The 19027-nt window shown below is 39.2% G+C and overlaps 1 long non-coding RNA gene and 1 other non-coding gene across 2 annotated transcripts; one reads left to right on the top strand and one right to left on the bottom strand.

The window, feature by feature from the left end:
- Positions 1-729: 729 nt before the first annotated feature.
- LOC128295850 (small nucleolar RNA R71) lies at positions 730-835 on the bottom strand. Its single transcript, XR_008286399.1, has one exon. It is a non-coding gene; the product is annotated as a small nucleolar RNA R71 (small nucleolar RNA).
- Positions 836-17329: 16494 nt separating this feature from the next.
- LOC128295558 (uncharacterized) lies at positions 17330-18397 on the top strand. The gene is made up of 2 exons (XR_008286058.1): positions 17330-17374; positions 18157-18397. It is a non-coding gene; the product is annotated as an uncharacterized LOC128295558 (long non-coding RNA).
- Positions 18398-19027: the final 630 nt, after the last annotated feature.

Below are 19027 nucleotides of genomic sequence, written 5' to 3'. Positions count from 1 at the left end.
TACTTGTCACTTTATTACTTGTTGTCATTGTGTACACTTGTACACTTTCGTCGTTCCAAGTTTTTGGCGCCGTTTCCGGGGATTGTTTTAGAAGACATTATTTGTGAAATTGTTAATTTTGCATTTTGGTCTATTTTTTTCTGTTAAATTTTAATTCTACTTTTTTTTTTTTTGTTTCAGGTGTTTTTGAGTATTGATTAAATTTTTGACTTACTTCCTGTAAACCCTGAAATTGAAAGGACTTTTTGACAAAGGAGAAGACAAGCGAGCCAAAGAAGGACCGAAGATATGAATTTCAAAAATCTAGTAGGAATATTCGTTTATAATACTCACAATCCGATCATTGTTGCCAATGATAGAAACTATGCCATTCAACAATATGCCATTCCTCTATTCAACGAGCTTAATCCTAGTATTAGGAGACCCAAAATAGAGGCACAACAATTCGAGCTGAAGGCGGTCATGTTCCAAATGTTGCAAAATATGGGTCAATTTAGTGGGATTCCTACTGAAGATCCATATCTTCATCTTCGGCTATTCATAGAAGTGAGTGACTCGTTTAAACTAGTCAGGGTGACTAAGGACGCCTTGAGACTGAGATTATTTCCATACTCTTTAAGAGATAGACCACGAGTGTGGTTGAACTCCCTACCATTCGATTCCACAACTACATGGCAGGAGTTGGTTGAATGTTTCTTAATGAAATATTTCCCTTCATCTTTAACCGCCAAGATGCAAATGAAATCACTTCATTTCAGCAACTTGATGAAGAATATTTATATGAGGCATGGGAGCAGTTCAAGGAGTTACTACAAAAGTTCCCTCATTACTGCATTCCTTGTTGTGTTCAAATGGAGACTTTCTATGTTGGTCTCAATATTCATACTAGAATGATAGTGGATGCTTCAAAAAATGAAGCCCTTTTTTCTAAGTCTAATAACGATGCTTACGAGATTATTGAAAGAATTGCCAACAATAACTATCAGTGGCCAACCAACCGAGCAGCCTCAGAAGGACGAGTAGTAGGAGTACATAAAGCAGACACACTTGCTTCTTTGGCAGCCCAAGTATCCTCTATGTCTCCTATGCTTAAGAACATAACTGTTAATGGTTTCAATGGTAATCTAACAGGTCAGCAATTGAACCAGTTCGAAGATATTTCTTGTGAATACTGTGGAGATGACCATTTTTTTGAAAATTGCCCATTGAATCAAGAGTCAAAATATTACATGGGAAATCAAAATTGGAATGTTCCACAGTCAAATTATTACAACTTTTCACGGCAGAATCATCCAATTTCTCCATAGAGTAATCAATAGGCAAACAATAGCGACCCTTCTATGTCATTTCGACCAAATTATCTGCCAGAATATTCTCAACAAGTGCAACAACCCAAACCAATTGAATCTTCATGTAATCTTGAGAATTTGCTGAAGGCGTATATAGCGAAGAATGATGAACTAATCCATAGCCAAGCAACAACATTGAAGAATTTAGGAAACCAAGTGGGATGGCTAGCCAATGAGCTTAAAAGCAGACCCTAAGGGATTTGGCTGAGTGACACAGAAAATCTGAGAAGCACTTGCAAAGAGCATTGCAAAACCGCCACTTTACAAAGTGGAAAGACATTGGAGCCCAAGGTGGTTGAGGTTCAAGATGAGCCTGTTGTAGCTCAAGACAAATAGGAAGTTCAACCAAGTATTGAAACTCCTGTATCACAGAAGTCAAATTCAGTGATCCTTGATGAGGTAAACTCTAGACCAGTTAGTTCTAAATATCTAACCTCTTGTCAGATGTAGAAAAATTTCTACAAAAGAGTTGTCCAGTTAAAACTAAGATTCCACCATTGCCATATCCTTAACGATTCCAGAAGCAGGAATGAGATACTTAGTTGAAAGAAATTTTTGATGAAAGGGTGACTATTAATGACTTTGATGTTGCTAAATCCCAAGATATAGTTGAATACTGCACTTCTATTTCGAAGATGGTATCGCTGGCTTCTACAGAATTAGAGCTCAATTCTTTAGACGATCCGTTAGAACATATTCTACTGGAGGATTCACCAAGTGATGATGAAGACAAGGAATGTTTGGCTTGGTTAGAGGCTAATTCGAAGAAATTTACTCAAGAAGTTCCACTCGAATCATTAAAGTTATTATATCAGGAGTATACGGAACAAAAGTCATTGATTGAAGAGCTAGATAAATTGGAACTAAAGATTTTGTCTCCTCATTTGAAATATGACTATTTGGGTTTGTCTTCGAATTTGCCTATCATTATTTTAGTTGAGTTCACCAAAGATCAAGAAGAAAAGGCACTTATGATTTTAGAAAGGCACAAGAAGGGTACTGGATGGATTATTTCACATATTCGAGTCACGAGTTGAAGGATTTATAGGAATTACAGGAAGTTAAACAAGGCCACCAGAAAAGGTCATTAAAGGTTTTCTTTCCCTAATAAGATGTTGGACAGAAATAATATGATAACTTCCTAGATAATTATGGTTGGTATGACAAATGACCATTTGACACCACCATGGTCAATGACAATCCTAAATAAAATGGAAGGAGTTCTCTTCACTTTCTCTATCATTATTTTATATTTTTAGTTTTTTTCCTCATTTGAATAAAATGGTAGACTTAGATAAAATTTTCTTTAGTTCATTACATTAATGAAAACTCTGTCTAGGAGATTGGGACTTAAGCAGGACCATCCGTGACCCCTCCATCCTTTCCTGGGAGTTTAATTTAATGTAAATTTTCAAAAAAATATTTTTCTAAGTAGCCTAAAGAATTTAAGTATTTGTTTTGTCAAATAAAGGGTCAACTTTTAACCCAGACACTAATTTCTTTGAGTTTTATTTTATTTTATTTTATTTTATTTTATTTTTAGTATAAGAGCTTAGGATCCAAAAAGGAGCTACCATTGGGCTCAAGACACTACTAAGAAGGGAAATATTCAACCCTTTTCTACAAAAACCTGTAGCCCTTACTTTGCTCCACAACCACTCCCAAGTAGCCCAAAAGTGCATCTCACTTAACCCCTTATTGTTGCAGTCCTTAACTCCTTGAATCACCACCCCAAACACCTTCATTCAAAGTCACCAACTACCGCACCTAAACTATCCTTAAAATTACCACCCTATTCAACTCTAAACCTACCCTCAACTACTCACCCACCTGCCCAAAACTGAAATTACCGTTAACAAATTCCTAAGTTTGATGCTAAGAGTCCCTTTATTTAGCACCATTCCTTGAAGTGAATAGTTTGGTATAATGGCTATGCTGCAACACATGTAGTTGCAGTAACAAAATTACTAGAGATACTCAATAATAGGGGATGACTCAATCAGAGATGCATTTAAAATATATATTTCATAACCCGTTTATTTTTGTCCATGAATTTCCAGACTTTATACTTGAACCATGGACTCCAATGTCAAGGAAGGAAAAAGATGAGTTAGATTCTGAGGGATCTGCAAATAAATAAAAAAAGAGGGATCGTTACTTTATTTCATTTTCTTTCCTAGGTTATTTAATGTTTTAGTATTAGGTTCTATTAGGATTTTTATTTTTCTCATAATAAAACAAGATGTGGAAATCATAAATAAAAATGAACAAGTTGCAAAGTACAAAGTGTGGCAATAGTGTAACACCCCAAATCCGGCCCAGACGATACGGTCGGTGTAGTCATGTTTTGTTTAAAATCTTTTCTTAGTGTTCAAAGAATATTCTTGTTTAAAATTAAAGTGAATGGAAGCTGTGCACCAGGTAGGATACCAGAAAACAGGAGGTGAATCTATTAGACTGCTTAAGTACCAAGCTCTCCATGGATCCACTCCTAGACATGCACACCACCATTGCCACACTTTAACTGAGCGATTGTTTAGAAGCAACCATTTCGTTTTATCCATTTGAAATCACTTATTATCCTTTTTATTTTTTTGAAAACGTTTTCGTTACGAAAGCTTTGTCTTGTTTCACGATATTTTGAAATCAGATAATTTCTTTTAAAACGCGCCCTAGAGCTATTCAATTTCAAACATTTAAATCAATAACATGCCTAAGCTAACAAAACAAACCCAAACAATTAAAAATAATTAAAGCGGCCTTATTACAACTTAAACCCAAAATAATTAAAGTAAATAAAAACTAAGAAAAACAAGTTTGCAGTATGTGTGGCCACTCCGAAACCCTCACAACTCCAAGTCCACTATGGTTGGGGGTTACTTGCATGGATAAAATTAAGGGGTGAGTTTGGGAAACTCAGTGTGTAAATTAACCCAACCATAGTCCAGTTCAGTTCAAACCACAGAAATAGATTAAGTTGGGCCTTAGCCCTATACAGAATTCAGAATGAAGCCCATAGGCCCATAATAGAGACAAAATAGATATTTCAAGCATACAGAAAACCCAACCCATATCCATCCGCATACACCCCCATACAAACCTTACACCATGTGGGGAGACTACTCGACCCACCCATCCGTCTACACGTCACAAGTATGCAGCATGGCTGCAATAATAGATATTGTGATAGAGTCACCAGATACAGATAATTGTGGCAGGGCCACCAGAAATAGATATTTGTGGCAGAGCCACTAGATCAGATATTTGTGGCAGAGCCACCAGAACACTTCCTTCATCATTATAACCCATATCCCTTGCAACAGATATACATGTCATGGCATACAAAAAACAGAATCAGAATATCATGCATTTTAGTCAAAATCAACCCTAGGGGCATAACGGTCATTTTGCTCCTAAGGGTATAATGGTAATTTCCATACTTAGGGTATTTTAGTAAATTTACCTATTTTAGGGTTTACATACATATTACAGCCATTAACATATCCACAGAAACACTTACTGAGCGTTCTTACCGAATTGGACCCGTTGGCCCATTTACCCGTTTTCAGCCCATTAAGCCCAAATATACCGAAGTGCACAAAATTGCGCACTCTGCAATCATACCACTTGTGATTACCAAAACTAACAAACAAACCATCTCAGAAACGCTCGCACGTTCTCAAGTTCACAAAATGTCGGCTTTTTGGTATTTCGGCTCTTCGGCTTTGGCCGATCTAGTCTATGAGTGAGTGTCGTTTACACACCTGTTCTGTAACGATACGTTGGCGAGATCCATACACGAGTTGCCTACAATTGAGTTACTAAAATGTCAGTCTAAATATCAAAAGCAAGCTACGTACTAGACCCCCTTACCATATTCGACCAACAATGCCTTAAACCCCAAACTTCTTACCTTTCTGCCGAAATATGGGTTAGATCTAGATGTCCAACCGAGTTAACCTTCAAGCCCTTCGCTGTACGCCCCCTTGTCCATGCTAGCACATACAAAGCCAAAAGCAAGAGGCAAAAAATGCCCTTAGTCCCAACATTAGTCACCCTTAAGGGGTTTCGATTTTTGCTTAAACCATGAATAATTAACGATAGTGATTCGAAAACTTACCAATCATTGTTCTTCCCAAGAGAGTGTTCTTATCTATGATTCTAATCTTGATCTACTGTAGTCAGAAGAGACAGGTTCAAATAGCCAAATATTCGGCTTACTACACTGCAGATATAAAGGTTTTCGGCTTTTGAAAGAAAAAGGGAAAAGGGGTTCGGCTATAGCAGGATTCGGCTTTTGAAAAATAATGAAGAAAGGAAAATAAGGGAAGAGATAGAAAGGGAAGGGTATGGGTTCGGCTATGGAGAAAAGAAAAGATGAAAGAAAAGAAAAGATGAGAAGGGTAGTAGTATTCGGTTATGGAGAAAAGACACAGTGAGGGCTTCCAAGTTCGGCTATGGGGGGAAAAAGGATATAGATGACCAAAAGAAAAGGAAGAAGATACAAGAATTCAGTTCTTGAAGAGGAGTCAGCACAAGTGTAGGGTGTAAGTTTGGCTTCTAGCAAAAGAACAAAAAGAATTCGGCATCCACCTATCCAAAAGCCGAAATTCCTAACACTAAATGACCTAGCAGAATTTCCTATGCTAAAGACCCTTGGCCGGCCAGCTCTTGCTCCTTGATCAGCACCTAAATTTCCTCCCTTATCTTATCCTTACTCAATCCCCTTACCAGCTTAAACTCTCCCTAACAAAGTTCCCCCTTGAGTTCCATCACATCCCCTTTTTGTTCACAAAAAATAAATACCCTATTTGCTTACCTTGTGGCTCGAGCCTTGGCTCCCCTTAAACATCTACACGCCACTCCCCTTATACCTTATATGGCGTCACATGCCAATTTACCATAGGTCCCTTATGCCATATTTTACCATCTTTAATTTAAAAGCCCTCAACGCCAGTACTCTCTCTTTCTATAATTGGGAATTTAGAAATTGCCTCGGATTGGATTTACTCTTGGGCTTTTTAAAGGCCCACTAACATACTCAGACCTACTACAGACAATTAAAACATAGAAATTCTAAAATTCATTGAAAATCACAGAAATCCCGAAAATCCCAAAAATTGGGGCGTTACAACTCTAACCTCCTTAAAGAAATTTTGTCCTCAAAATTTTTACCTGATTCAAACAGATGAGGGTATTGTTGTCGCATCACCTTTTCTGGCTCCCAAGTGGCTTCCTCTCTGCCATGATTACACCAAAGCACTTTTACCAAGGGAACTGACTTCCTTTTTAGAACCTTAACATCACGATCCAGTATCTACACAGGCTCTTCCTCAAAAGTCAGATCTGGCCGCACCTTAATCTCTGCAACCCGCACGACATGAGTAGGGTCAGAACGATATCGCCTTAACATGGAGACGTGAAAAATGTCGTGAATCCTGTCTAACTCCGAAGGTAATTCTAATTGATAAGCCATTGGACCTACTCACTTAAGAACCCGATAAGGCCTAATGAATCGCGGACTCAACTTGCCCTTATTACCAAACCTTAATATCTTCTTCCAAGAAGAAACCTTCAAGAAGACCATATCACCTACTGAGTACTCAATCTCCTTACGCTTCAAATCTGCATATGATTTTTGCCTATCAGATGCTTCCTTTAACTGATCTCTGATTATACTGACCTTATCTTCAGTATCTGCTACCAATTCAGGTCCAAGAACCTGTCGTTCTCCCAACTCAATCCAACAACTAGGTGTACGACACCTACGTCCATACAGCGCTTCATATGGTGCCATTTGAATACTCATCTGATAACTATTGTTATACTCAAACTCTGCCAACGACAAGTAATCTTCCCAACTACCTCGGAAGTCGATAACGCAACCCCTCAACATATCTTCCAAAATCTGAATAATCCTTTCTGACTGACCATCCGTCTGCGGATGAAAAGCAGCGATAAAGTTCAGTCACGTTCCCAACGCCTCATGCAACTTTTGCCAGAATCGAGATGTGAACCTAGGATCTCGATCAGAAATAATCAATACTGGCACTCCATGAAGTCACACAATCTCTGCCACGTACAATTTGGCTAACTTCTAAAGTGAATAATCAGTGCAGACAGGTATGAAATGAGCAGACTTGCTCAACTCACAAGTCCATGGTTACCCTCTCCCACTTCCAAAGTGGTATCTTTACTGGCTGTAAAAGTCCGAAAGGTAATTGATGCTCAGCTTTCACCTGCTGGCATGTCAGGCATCTCCTAACAAGCTCCGTTACTTCTCGCTTAAGCCCAGGCCACCAATACAATTCTCGCAAGTCGTGGTAAAACTTATTCCCTCCAGGATGCATAGCACAAAGTCCTTCATGAGCTTCTTTCAGTATTGACTGCCTTAAGTCAGAGTCCTTCAGAATGCAAATTCTCCATCGGAAACACAGAACTCCTTCACTATTCAACCCAAACTCGGAAGTTTCCCCTTTCTCAACTTGCTGGAACCTACCAACCAAAGACTTATCCTTCAACTGCTTTTCCTTAATCTAATCCACCTAGGTTGGCCTTACTTGCAATTCAGCTAATAGACTGCCATCATCGTATAGACTCAAACGGGTGAGCGTTGCTCTCAGATCAAATATAGCTCTTGTGACAGCCCAAAATTGACCCTAGTTGGGATGTGGTTTCGGGACCACAAAACCGAGGCATAAAAAAAAATAATTTAAAATTTATTTTGATACCTATAGTATGTGTGTGTTCATGTGTGACATTTTTGATGATTGATTTAGTGTTATAAAGGTGAATTTCACTAGAAGGGACTTAGTAGTGAACTTTGAAAGTACGATAGGGAAATGTGTGATGACTAATTAAAGCATGCATGCAAAACTATGGACTTGCATGTCAAATTTCCCCAAAACAAGCTAGTGGCCGGCCATGACATGGTTTATGGGCAAAGAAAACATGTTGAAACATGTTTTCTTAATGCATGATGAATTAAATGATAAAATAATTAATGATGTTGGATGAGAAACAAAAAAATCAAAAAATAGCTCATCCTTTCCCCATTGTCGTGCAAGTGAAAAAAAACAAGAAAAAATTGTTCATCCTTGTTCTTTCCTTTTGGCCGAAAATACTTAGGGAGGAGATAGGATTTTTGCTTCATGCTTGGTTTAGAAGAGATCTAGAAGGAGATTTGGCTAAATTTGCATCAAGATTAAGGTATGTATGAGGTTGTGTTAGGAGTTTCATGCATGTTTTGGTTGCTAACTTGATGTGCATGTTAGCCATGGTTCAAATCCTTGTTATGCCATGGAAATGGCATTTGGCCAAAGTTGTTATTGTGTTAAAGCCATTGCATGCTAAATGTGAAGCTTGCTAATGATGCATGCAATGATGGATTGACTACTCTTGAAACTTCTTTGTACCAATTTTAAGTAAGACATTGAGTTTTTTTGTTTAACCATGATTGAAGTTGAAAGGGCATGATTGTGATGTATTCGGCCATGATGCATTCATGAGCATGGTTCATGCTTCTTGCATGTTAGTTAAAATTTGTGTTTTGGATGGCTATGGACACCTTGAAATTGGCCTTGCACTTATATGTGTATATATGATTGCACATGATATTTTGATTATGAAGAAAGTGATGAATATGTTGTTTAAAGAAGAAGTTTGTTGAAGAATGTTGTGAAATTTGCATGTACATTCGCCTAGTACACATATGATGCGAAAATCTTGCAATTTATTTTTGATTTTATGCAAGAATGACTAAGCATAATCGGCCACATGAGGGGAATTATTGTGCATGCATTCGGTTAGAGGCAAGCTTAATGATGCCTATTCTTGACTTAGGTAATCGGCTACCTTGTTGTGAGCTAAGGCCGAATGTGTGCGTAATTAAAGAAAATTGACTAAAGTGCTTAGTTATGTGATGTTGAATCAATGATATGTGTATTCGCCAAGGCTAGCAATTGAGACTTTAATAAATTGAATTTGTTTGAATTAGCTCAAGAGCTTAGAGGGCCACAATTGGATAAGGGAAGGAAAAGTGATCGAATAGTCACAAAGTCGTTCGACAACATCCGAGGTAAGTCCTCAAGAAATGACCCTACTCGAATTATGTGAAATGAAAAATTGATGTGTAATGACTATTGATTTATGTGTGTATGAGTATTTGAATGATACCCGACTAAGTTCAAGGCGATTATGCTAGTGATATGTTTGTGTTTGAGCCTTAGTAATGAAAATGAAATATGAATGGGAAATGATTATTGATGTATATGTGTGCATGAGCAATTGAATGATATCCGGCTAAGTCCCAAGACATTTATGCTGGTAATTACATCCGGTTAAGACCAAGGCAATTGTGCTAGTGACTACATCCGGCTAAGACCAAGGCATTTGTGCAAATTGTGAAATCCGAGTTAAGTCCCAAGGCCTTTGTGCGGGTTACCATAACCTGCTATGTCCCAAGGCGTTTGAATGAGTAGCTATATCCGGTTAAACTCCGAAGGTATGCGATTTGAAAATTATAAGCTTGCTGGAAAATTTTCAACTAATGCACTTGTGAAACTTCCCAATAACAAGGTATGTGTTGTGTGTGCTTATGCCGCTAGGAGTAAGAGCTTATGAATATTCGCTCCTATGATGGAACGAGTTATCGTATTAACGAAGCCGTTATTTGTGTATGAACATAAGAGTTGGGATGGTGAAGTAAGTATGATTATGTGAATGTGTATTAATGAAATGATTCATTTGGCTATGTGAATGTAATGCTTTGGTTAAAGCTGATTTTATTGCTTGAGACTTACTAAGCATAAAAATGCTTACTCCGTTGCTTTGGCTCTCTGTTTTATAGATTTTGCTCGTAGCAATCGGATTCGAGATCATTAAAGTCGAAGTCATCTACACTATCAAAGCCTCCATTTTGGTATAATTTTGGTTGAACTTTGAAATGGCATGTATAGGACTACCCTAATGTTGAAGGTCATGTACCTTTCGGTTTTGTGTAAGCTTGGATAGCCATGCGAAAATGGCTTATATATGCTTTTAGTATGATTCTATAATAGTTTGTATGATAATCATTATGGGGTATGAAATTGTTTGAAAGGATTAGCCATTGGAATGGTTAATCATAATCACACTTTGTGCTATGGGTGCAAAAAGGGCCATTTGAATCGTGGAAATCATGAAATAGGTAATGGTTACTTTGAAAACAGATGCTGGCAGCAGCAGTGGTGTGGTTTTGGAAAATCACAAAAAGTTGTAGGAATGGTATTAAATAGTGAATAAATTATTTAAATGAACCTTAATGAGTCTACTTTCATTTGGAATAAACGAAACGGTCATAGGAGTTACATGTTAAGAGATATTAAAGCTATTGTGAGATAGGGCCAGAATGGTTTCTGGGTCCCCTGTCGCAACTTTAAAAATTTATTATAAATTATCCAGAAATAATTAGGAGTCATGCCTTATATGTACAGATTCCATTTTGAGTCTAGTTTCATTAGAAACAAACGGCACCAGTATTAAAGCCCTGTACAGAGAGATATTCAAGTTGTAACGCGCGAAGATCAGAGCAGTCGATCCCTGTAACATGGGTGACTTTAACTAATAAAATGTACCAATTGGCCCGACCAAAAATTATAGAAATAAATACATGGATGGATATATGAGTCTAAATTCAGGGAAAATTTACGGAATCAGCTTCCGAGTTTTGAAACTCGAGATATGATTTTTAAGGTGACAGTGGACGCAGATTTCCAGCTGTCTGAAATGTCAAATTGGTGGGTGAAATATGTGGATTTGGCTTGTTAACCCCTCGTGTCCGACAACGGCGATGGTCTCGGGTTCGGGTGTTACAATTTTATTGGTGTCGAGCCACGGTTTAGTCGATTCTAGGACTACTGTAATATGTTTGGGGTCTAGCTATACATGCCATTAAGTGATAAATTGATAGTGTGGAGATTTCGACAATTTGAATTTGTGTTTGTTTATAGCAATGGATCCCGATCCCAATCGAGCAATAGCTGATGATGTGGAGAGTGTGGCGCTTGCTCCGCGCAAGGGACAGCGCCATGGACTCTCAACCTATGGCCAGCAATCCGAATGATGAGGCTAGGCAAGCCTTTTATAGTGTGATGAATGATTGGTTCAACCAATACATTCGAACTAACAGGTTGTTCCACAACCTCCATTCCCGACTAATGCAACCCCAAGACCTACAATACCTCCGTGAATCGACCAAATAAGGTCAAGTAAGCCCCGGTCGATGAAATTCGTAAACATGGGGCCACTGAATTCAAGGCTACGGATAGCGACGATGCCGAGCAAGCTGAATTTTGGTTGGATAACACTATCCGGTGCTCGATGAGCTATCTTGTACACCGATGAGTGCTTAAAGTGTGCCATCTCCTTGCTACGCGATTCCGCCTATTATTAGTGGAGTACTCGACTGTGGTGCCTAGAGAGCAAGTGACTTGGGAATTCTTTCAAACCGAGTTCAAAAAGTATATCATCGAGATTCATCGACCAAAAGCGAAGGAATTTCTTGATCTTAAGCAAGGTTCTATGTCGATTCATCGACTACGAACGAAAATTTGTGAGGCTTAGCCGAGACGCGAGAATGCATTTCGTCCAAGCTATTATGTAAACGCTTCGAGGATGGGCTGAATGATGATATAAGGATGTTCGTTGGCATTCTCGAAATACGAGAGTTCGTAGTACTTGTTGAGCGAGCTTGTAAAGTCAAGAACTTAGAAAGGAGAAACAAAAATTGATGTGGGAATTGGAGAATTCGAAAAGGTCCTCGGAAAGTCTCTTCAACAGCATCAAGAGATTTCGAGATGATGTGAGCCGATCTAGAGGCGCTTCGGGCTTTTCTAGACGAGGACGCGATCGACCCCCTGTGACCACACGAGTCACTTCGATCGCCAGTGGTGGAAATGATCGCCGAGAGAGGGCGGAGTGTCTGCATTGTGGCAAATGGCATTCGGGGAGCTGTTGGTTCCGTGATCGCTCCTGCTATAAGTGTGGATCGGCCGACCACCTTATGAAGGATTGCCCGAGGTTGCTTGAACAAAATGTAAGTCAGAGTGGAAACCCGGGTGCTACCACTGCTCGAGGTAGGCCACCTAGAAATGTGGGCAATGTTAGTGGCGGTCAGAGAGGATCTAGAGATGCTACCATCAGATCCGAGGCTCGTGCTCCTGCTAGGACTTATGCCATACCTCACCAGATGTCATTACTGGTACTTTCACTCTTTTCAATACTAATGTGATTGCTTTGATTGACCCGGTTCTACTCATTCTTATATATGTGAAACCTTAGCATCCAAAGAAGACTTTGCCTATTGAGTCTCATCGAGTTTGTAATTCGGTGTCAAACCCTTGGGTCATTACGTGCTTGTCAACAAAGTGTGCAAGAAAAGTCCCTAGTGTTCCGAGGTTCTTGTTTTCCGGCGGACTTGATGCTTTTGCTGTTCGATGAATTGACGTTATTCTTGGTTTGGATTGGTTGACCATGCACGATGCGGTTGTAAATTGCAAAAGCAAGACTATCGATTTGAGGTGCGCGAATAACGAGATAATTCGGGTTGAGTCTACGGACTTAAAGGGTTACCACCGTAATATCGGCAATGTTGGCCCGAAAATATGTAAGAAAAGGGTGCGGCGTACCTTGCGTATGTGCTCGATGACAAGGAATCGAAAAAGAAACCCGAATCGATGCGATGGTTTGTGAATACCCGGATGTTTTCCTCAAGAATTGTCGGGTTTACCACTGTTCGGAAATAGAATTTGGCATCAAATTGGTACCTGGTACCACTCCAATTTTGATAGCTCCGTATCGTATGGCACCAACGGAATTAAAGGAGTTGAAAGCTCAGTTGCAAGAATTGGTGGATAGAGGTTTTGCTCGCCCGAGTTTTTCGCCTTGGGGTGCGCCAGTGTTGTTTGTGAAAAAGAAGGATGGAACCATGAGGCTGTGCATCGACTATCGTCAGCTTAATAAAGCGACGATAAAGAACAAATATCCGTTACCACGTATCGATGACTTGTTCGATCAACTGAAGGGAGCCTCAGTGTTCTCGAAAATAGATTTGAGATCGGGCTATTATCAATTGCGAATTCGAGATTCGGACGTACCCAAGACTGCCTTCAGAACGAGATATAGTCACTATGAGTTCCTAGTGATGCCGTTTGGGCTTACTAATGCCCCTGCGGTATTTATGGATTTAATGAATCGGATCTTCAGACCATATTTGGATCGATTCGTAGTCGTGTTCATTGATGACATCTTGGTCTATTCAAGAAATGAGACCGAACATGCTGAACACCTGAGGTTAGTGCTGCAAATTTTACGGGATAAGCAATTATATGCTAAGTTCAAGCAAGTGTGAGTTCGGTTAAGAGAGGTTAGCTTCTTGGGTCATGTGGTATCCGCATCGGTATTCGAGTCGACAGAATAAAATTTCAGCCATACTTAATTGGAAGCCTCAGAAATATTACCGAGGTTCGAGCTTTTTGGGGCTTCTTAGGTTATTACCGACGATTTGTAAAGGTTTCTCAACGATAGCCACGCCGATGACGGCTACTCCAAAAGGATGTTAAGTTCGAATGGACGGAGAAATGTCGAAAAGTTTCGATCAATCGAAAACTTATTTGATCGAAGCCCCAATTCTAGTGCAACCCGAATCTGGCGAAGAGTTTGTCATCTATAGTGACGCCTCCCTACTTGGGTTAGGTTGCGATTGATGCAAGAAGGTCGAGTTGTGGCCTATCGTCGAGGCAATTAAAGCCACACGAGAAAATTATCCGACCCATGATCTCGAATTGGTCGCCATCGTATTCGCCTTGAAGATTTGGCGACATTACTTATTTGGTGAGAGGTGCCATGTGTACTCGGATCACAAAAGTCTCAAATATTTGATGACCCAAAGAGACTTAAATCTGCGACAAAGACGTTGGCTCGAGCTATTAAAGGATTATGAGCTGGTCATTGACTATCACCCGGGAAAAGCGAATGTGGTTGCGGATGCCTTGAGTCGTAAATCATTATTCGCTTTACGAGCGATGAATGTGCACTTGTCCGTTCGATCCGACAATGTGTTAGTAGCTGAATTGAAAGCCAAACCATTATTGATACATCAAATTTGTGAAGCTCAGAAGGTCGACGATGAGTTGGTTGCAAAACGGGTCGAGTGTGTTCCGAACAAGGAATCGGAGTTTCAGATCAATGATGACGATTGTTTGAGGTTCAGAAGATGTCTGTGTGTTCCAAGGAATTCGGAACTTATTTTGATAATTCTGAACGAAGCCCATTGTAGCCGAATGGCAATCCACCCGGGGAGTACGAAGATGTACAACGATTTGAAACGTCGGTTTTGGTGGCATGGTATGAAACGAGACATCTCCGACTTGTTTCAAGATGTTTAATATGTCAACAAGTGAAAGCGGAACATCAAGTGCCTTTAGGATTACTTCAACCGATCACGATACCCGAGTGGAAATGGGATCGAGTCACAATGGACTTTGTGTCTGGACTGCCATTGTCAGCAAGTAAGAAGGATGCGATTTGGGTTGTTGTTGATAGATTGACTAAATCGGCTCACTTTATCCTGTATGCACGGATTTTCATTGGATAAGCTAGCTGAATTGTACGCTTCTCGATTGTGAGATTACACGGGTACCGATTTACATTGTGTCGGATAGAGATCCGAGGTTCACCTTGCGATTTTGGAAGAAATTGCAAGAAGCTTTGGGTACCAAGTTGCATTTCAAAGACCGCCTTTCACCCCCAAACCGATGGTCAATCCGAGTGGATAATTCGATACTTGAGGATATGTTGAGATGTTGCATCCTCGAGTTCGATGGTTCATGGGAACGGTACCTACCTTTGATTGAATTCGCTTACAACAATAGTTTTCAATCAAGTATTAAGATGGCGCCTTACGAGGCTTTGTACGGGCGTAATGCCGTACACCATTGTTTTGGACCGAGCTCGGTGAAAACAAAATTTTCGGAGTGGATTTGATTAATGATGCTTGAATGAAAAGTAAAAGTAATCCGTGAAAGTCCGAAAATAGCCTCCGATCGTCGAAAGTCGTGCGTGGATTTGAAACGAAGGACATTGAGTATCGTGGGAGATAAAGTGTTTCTTAAAGTTTCGCCGTGGAAAAAGATACTCGATTCTACCGTAAGGGCAAGTTGAGCTCGAGATTCATTGGGCCGCATTTAAATCTCCGAACGAGTTGGCCCGATTATGTATCGTTTGATTTTGCCCCGAACTCGAAAAGATTCACAACGCCTTCCATGTTTCAATGCTTCGACGCTATAGATCTGATCCATCGCACGTGATTGATCCATCAGAAGTTGAAATTCAAGCCAATATGAGTTATGAGGAAGAACCGATTCGTATCCTGGCACGTGAAGTGAAAGAGTTGCGAAACAAGCGGGTTCCGCTAGTGAAAGTGTTATGGCTCAAACACGGGATAGAAGAAGCTACTTGGGAAACCGAGAACTCTATGAAAGAGCGATACCCAACCCTATTTACCGGTAAGATTTTCGGGGACGAAAATTTCTTAAGTGGGGGAGAGTTGTGACAGCCCAAAATTGACCCTAGTTGGGATGTGGTTTTGGGACCACAAAACCGAGGCATAAAAAAAAATAATTTAAAATTTATTTTGATGCCTATAGTATGTGTGTGTTCATGTGTGACATTTTTGATGATTGATTTAGTGTTATAAAGGTGAGTTTCACTAGAAGGGACTTAGTAGTGAACTTTGAAAGTACGATAGGGAAATGTGTGATGACTAATTAAAGCATGCATGCAAAACTATGGACTTGCATGTCAAATTTCCCCAAAACAAGCTAGTGGCCGGCCATGACATGGTTTATGGGCAAAGAAAACATGTTGAAACATGTTTTCTTAATGCATGATGAATTAAATGATAAAATAATTAATGATGTTGGATGAGAAACAAAAAAATCAAAAAATAGCTCATCCTTTCCCCATTGCCGTGCAAGTGAAAGAAAAACAAGAAAAAATTGTTCATCCTTGTTCTTTCCTTTTGGCCGAAAATACTAAGGGAGGAGATAGGATTTTTGCTTCATGCTTGGTTTAGAAGAGATCTAGAAGGAGATTTGGCTAAATTTGCATCAAGATTAAGGTATGTATGAGGTTGTGTTAGGAGTTTCATGCATGTTTTGGTTGCTAACTTGATGTGCATGTTAGCCATGGTTCAAATCCTTGTTATGCCATGGAAATGGCATTTGGCCAAAGTTGTTATTGTGTTAAAGCCATTGCATGCTAAATGTGAAGCTTGCTAATGATGCATGCAATGATAGATTGACTACTCTTGAAACTTCTTTGTACCAATTTTAAGTAAGACATTGAGTTTTTTTGTTTAACCATGATTGAAGTTGAAAGGGCATGATTGTGATGTATTCGCCATGATGCATTCATGAGCATGGTTCATGCTTCTTGCATGTTAGTTAAAATTTGTGTTTTGGATGGCTATGGACACCTTGAAATTGACCTTGCACTTATATGTGTATATATGATTGCACATGATATTTTGATTATGAAGAAAGTGATGAATATGTTGTTTAAAGAAGAAGTTTGTTGAAGAATGTTGTGAAATTTGCATGTACATTCGCCTAGTACACATATGATGCGAAAATCTTGCAATTTATTTTTGATTTTATGCAAGAATGACTAAGCATAATCGGCCACATGAGGGGAATTATTGTGCATGCATTCGGTTAGAGGCAAGCTTAATGATGCCTATTCTTGACTTAGGTAATCGGCTACCTTGTTGTGAGCTAAGGCCGAATGTGTGCGTAATTAAAGAAAATTGACTAAAGTGCTTAGTTATGTGATGTTGAATCAATGATATGTGTATTCGCCAAGGCTAGCAAGCGAGACTTTAATAAATTGAATTTGTTTGAATTAGCTCAAGAGCTTAGAGGGCCACAATTGGATAAGGGAAGGAAAAGTGATCGAATAGCCGTCAAAGTCGTTCGACAACATCCGAGGTAAGTCCTCAAGAAATGACCCTACTCGAATTATGTGAAATGAAAAATTGATGTGTAATGACTATTGATTTATGTGTGTATGAGTATTTGAATGATACCCGGACTAAGTTCCGAAGGCGATTATGCTAGTGATATGTTTGTGTTTGAGCCTTAGTAACGAAAATGAAATATGAATGGGAAATGATTATTGATGTATATGTGTGCATGAGCAATTGAATGATATCTAGGCTAAGTCCCGAAGACATTTATGCTGGTAATTACATCCGGGTTAAGACCCGAAGGCAATTGTGCTAGTGACTACATCCGGCTAAGACCAAGGCATTTGTGCAAATTGTGAAATCTGAGTTAAGTCCCAAGGCCTTTGTGCGGGTTACCATAACCGGGCTATGTCCCGAAGGCGTTTGAATGAGTAGCTATATCCGGTTAAACTCCGAAGGTATGCGATTTGAAAATTATAAGCTTGCTGGAAAATTTTCAGCTAATGCACTTGTGAAACTTCCCAATAACAAGGTATGTGTTGTGTGTGCTTTGCGCGCTAGGAGTAAGAGCTTATGAATATTCGCTCCTATGATGGAACGAGTTATCGGCCTTAACGAAGCCGTTATTTGTGTATGAACATAAGAGTTGGGATGGTGAAGTAAGTATGATTATGTGAATGTGTATTAATGAAATGATTCATTTGGCTATGTGAATGTAATGCTTTGGTTAAAGCTGATTTTATTGCTTGAGACTTACTAAGCATAAAAATGCTTACTCCGTTGCTTTGGCTCTCTGTTTTATAGATTTTGCTCGTAGCAATCGGATTCGGGATCATTAAAGTCGAAGTCATCTACACTATCAAAGCCTCCATTTTGGTATAATTTTGATTGAACTTTGAAATGGCATGTATAGGACTACCCTAATGTTGAAGGTCATGTACCTTTCGGTTTTGTGTAAGCTTGGATAGCCATGCGAAAATGGCTTATATACGTTTTTAGTATGATTCTATAATAGTTTGTATGATAATCATTATGGGGTATGAAATTGTTTGAAAGGATTAGCCATTGGAATGGTTAATCATAATCACACTTTGTGCTATGGGTGCAAAAAGGGCCATTTGAATCGTGGAAATCATGAAATAGGTAATGGTTACTTTGAAAACAGATGCTGGCAGCAGCAGTGGTGTGGTTTTGAAAAATCACCAAAATTTGTAGAAATGGTATTAAATAGTGAATAAATTATGTAAATGAACCTTAATGAGTCTACTTTCATGTGGAATAAACGAAACGGTCATAGGAGTTACATGTTAAGAGATATTAAAGCTATTGTGAGATAGGGCCAGAATGGTTTCTGGGTCCCCTGTCGAAACTTTAAAAATTTATTATAAATTATCCAGAAAGAATTAGGAGTCATGCCTTATATGTACAGATTCCATTTTGAGTCTAGTTTCATTATAAACAAACGGCACCAGTATTAAAGCCCTGTACAGAGAGATATTCAAGTTGTAACGCGCGAAGATCAGAGCAGTCGATCCCTGTAACATGGGTGACTTTAACTAATAAAATGTACCAATTGGCCCGACCAAAAATTATAGAAATAAATACATGGATGGATATATGAGTCTAAATTCAGGGAAAATTTACGGAATTAGTTTCCGAGTTTTGAAACTCGAGA

Source organism: Gossypium arboreum, chromosome 7, assembly GCF_025698485.1.
Source record: "Gossypium arboreum isolate Shixiya-1 chromosome 7, ASM2569848v2, whole genome shotgun sequence".
In the NCBI taxonomy this organism is placed as follows: Eukaryota; Viridiplantae; Streptophyta; class Magnoliopsida; order Malvales; family Malvaceae; genus Gossypium; species Gossypium arboreum.
Note: the sequence above shows the minus strand (reverse complement) of the source record. Positions and strands in the feature narration are given on the sequence as shown.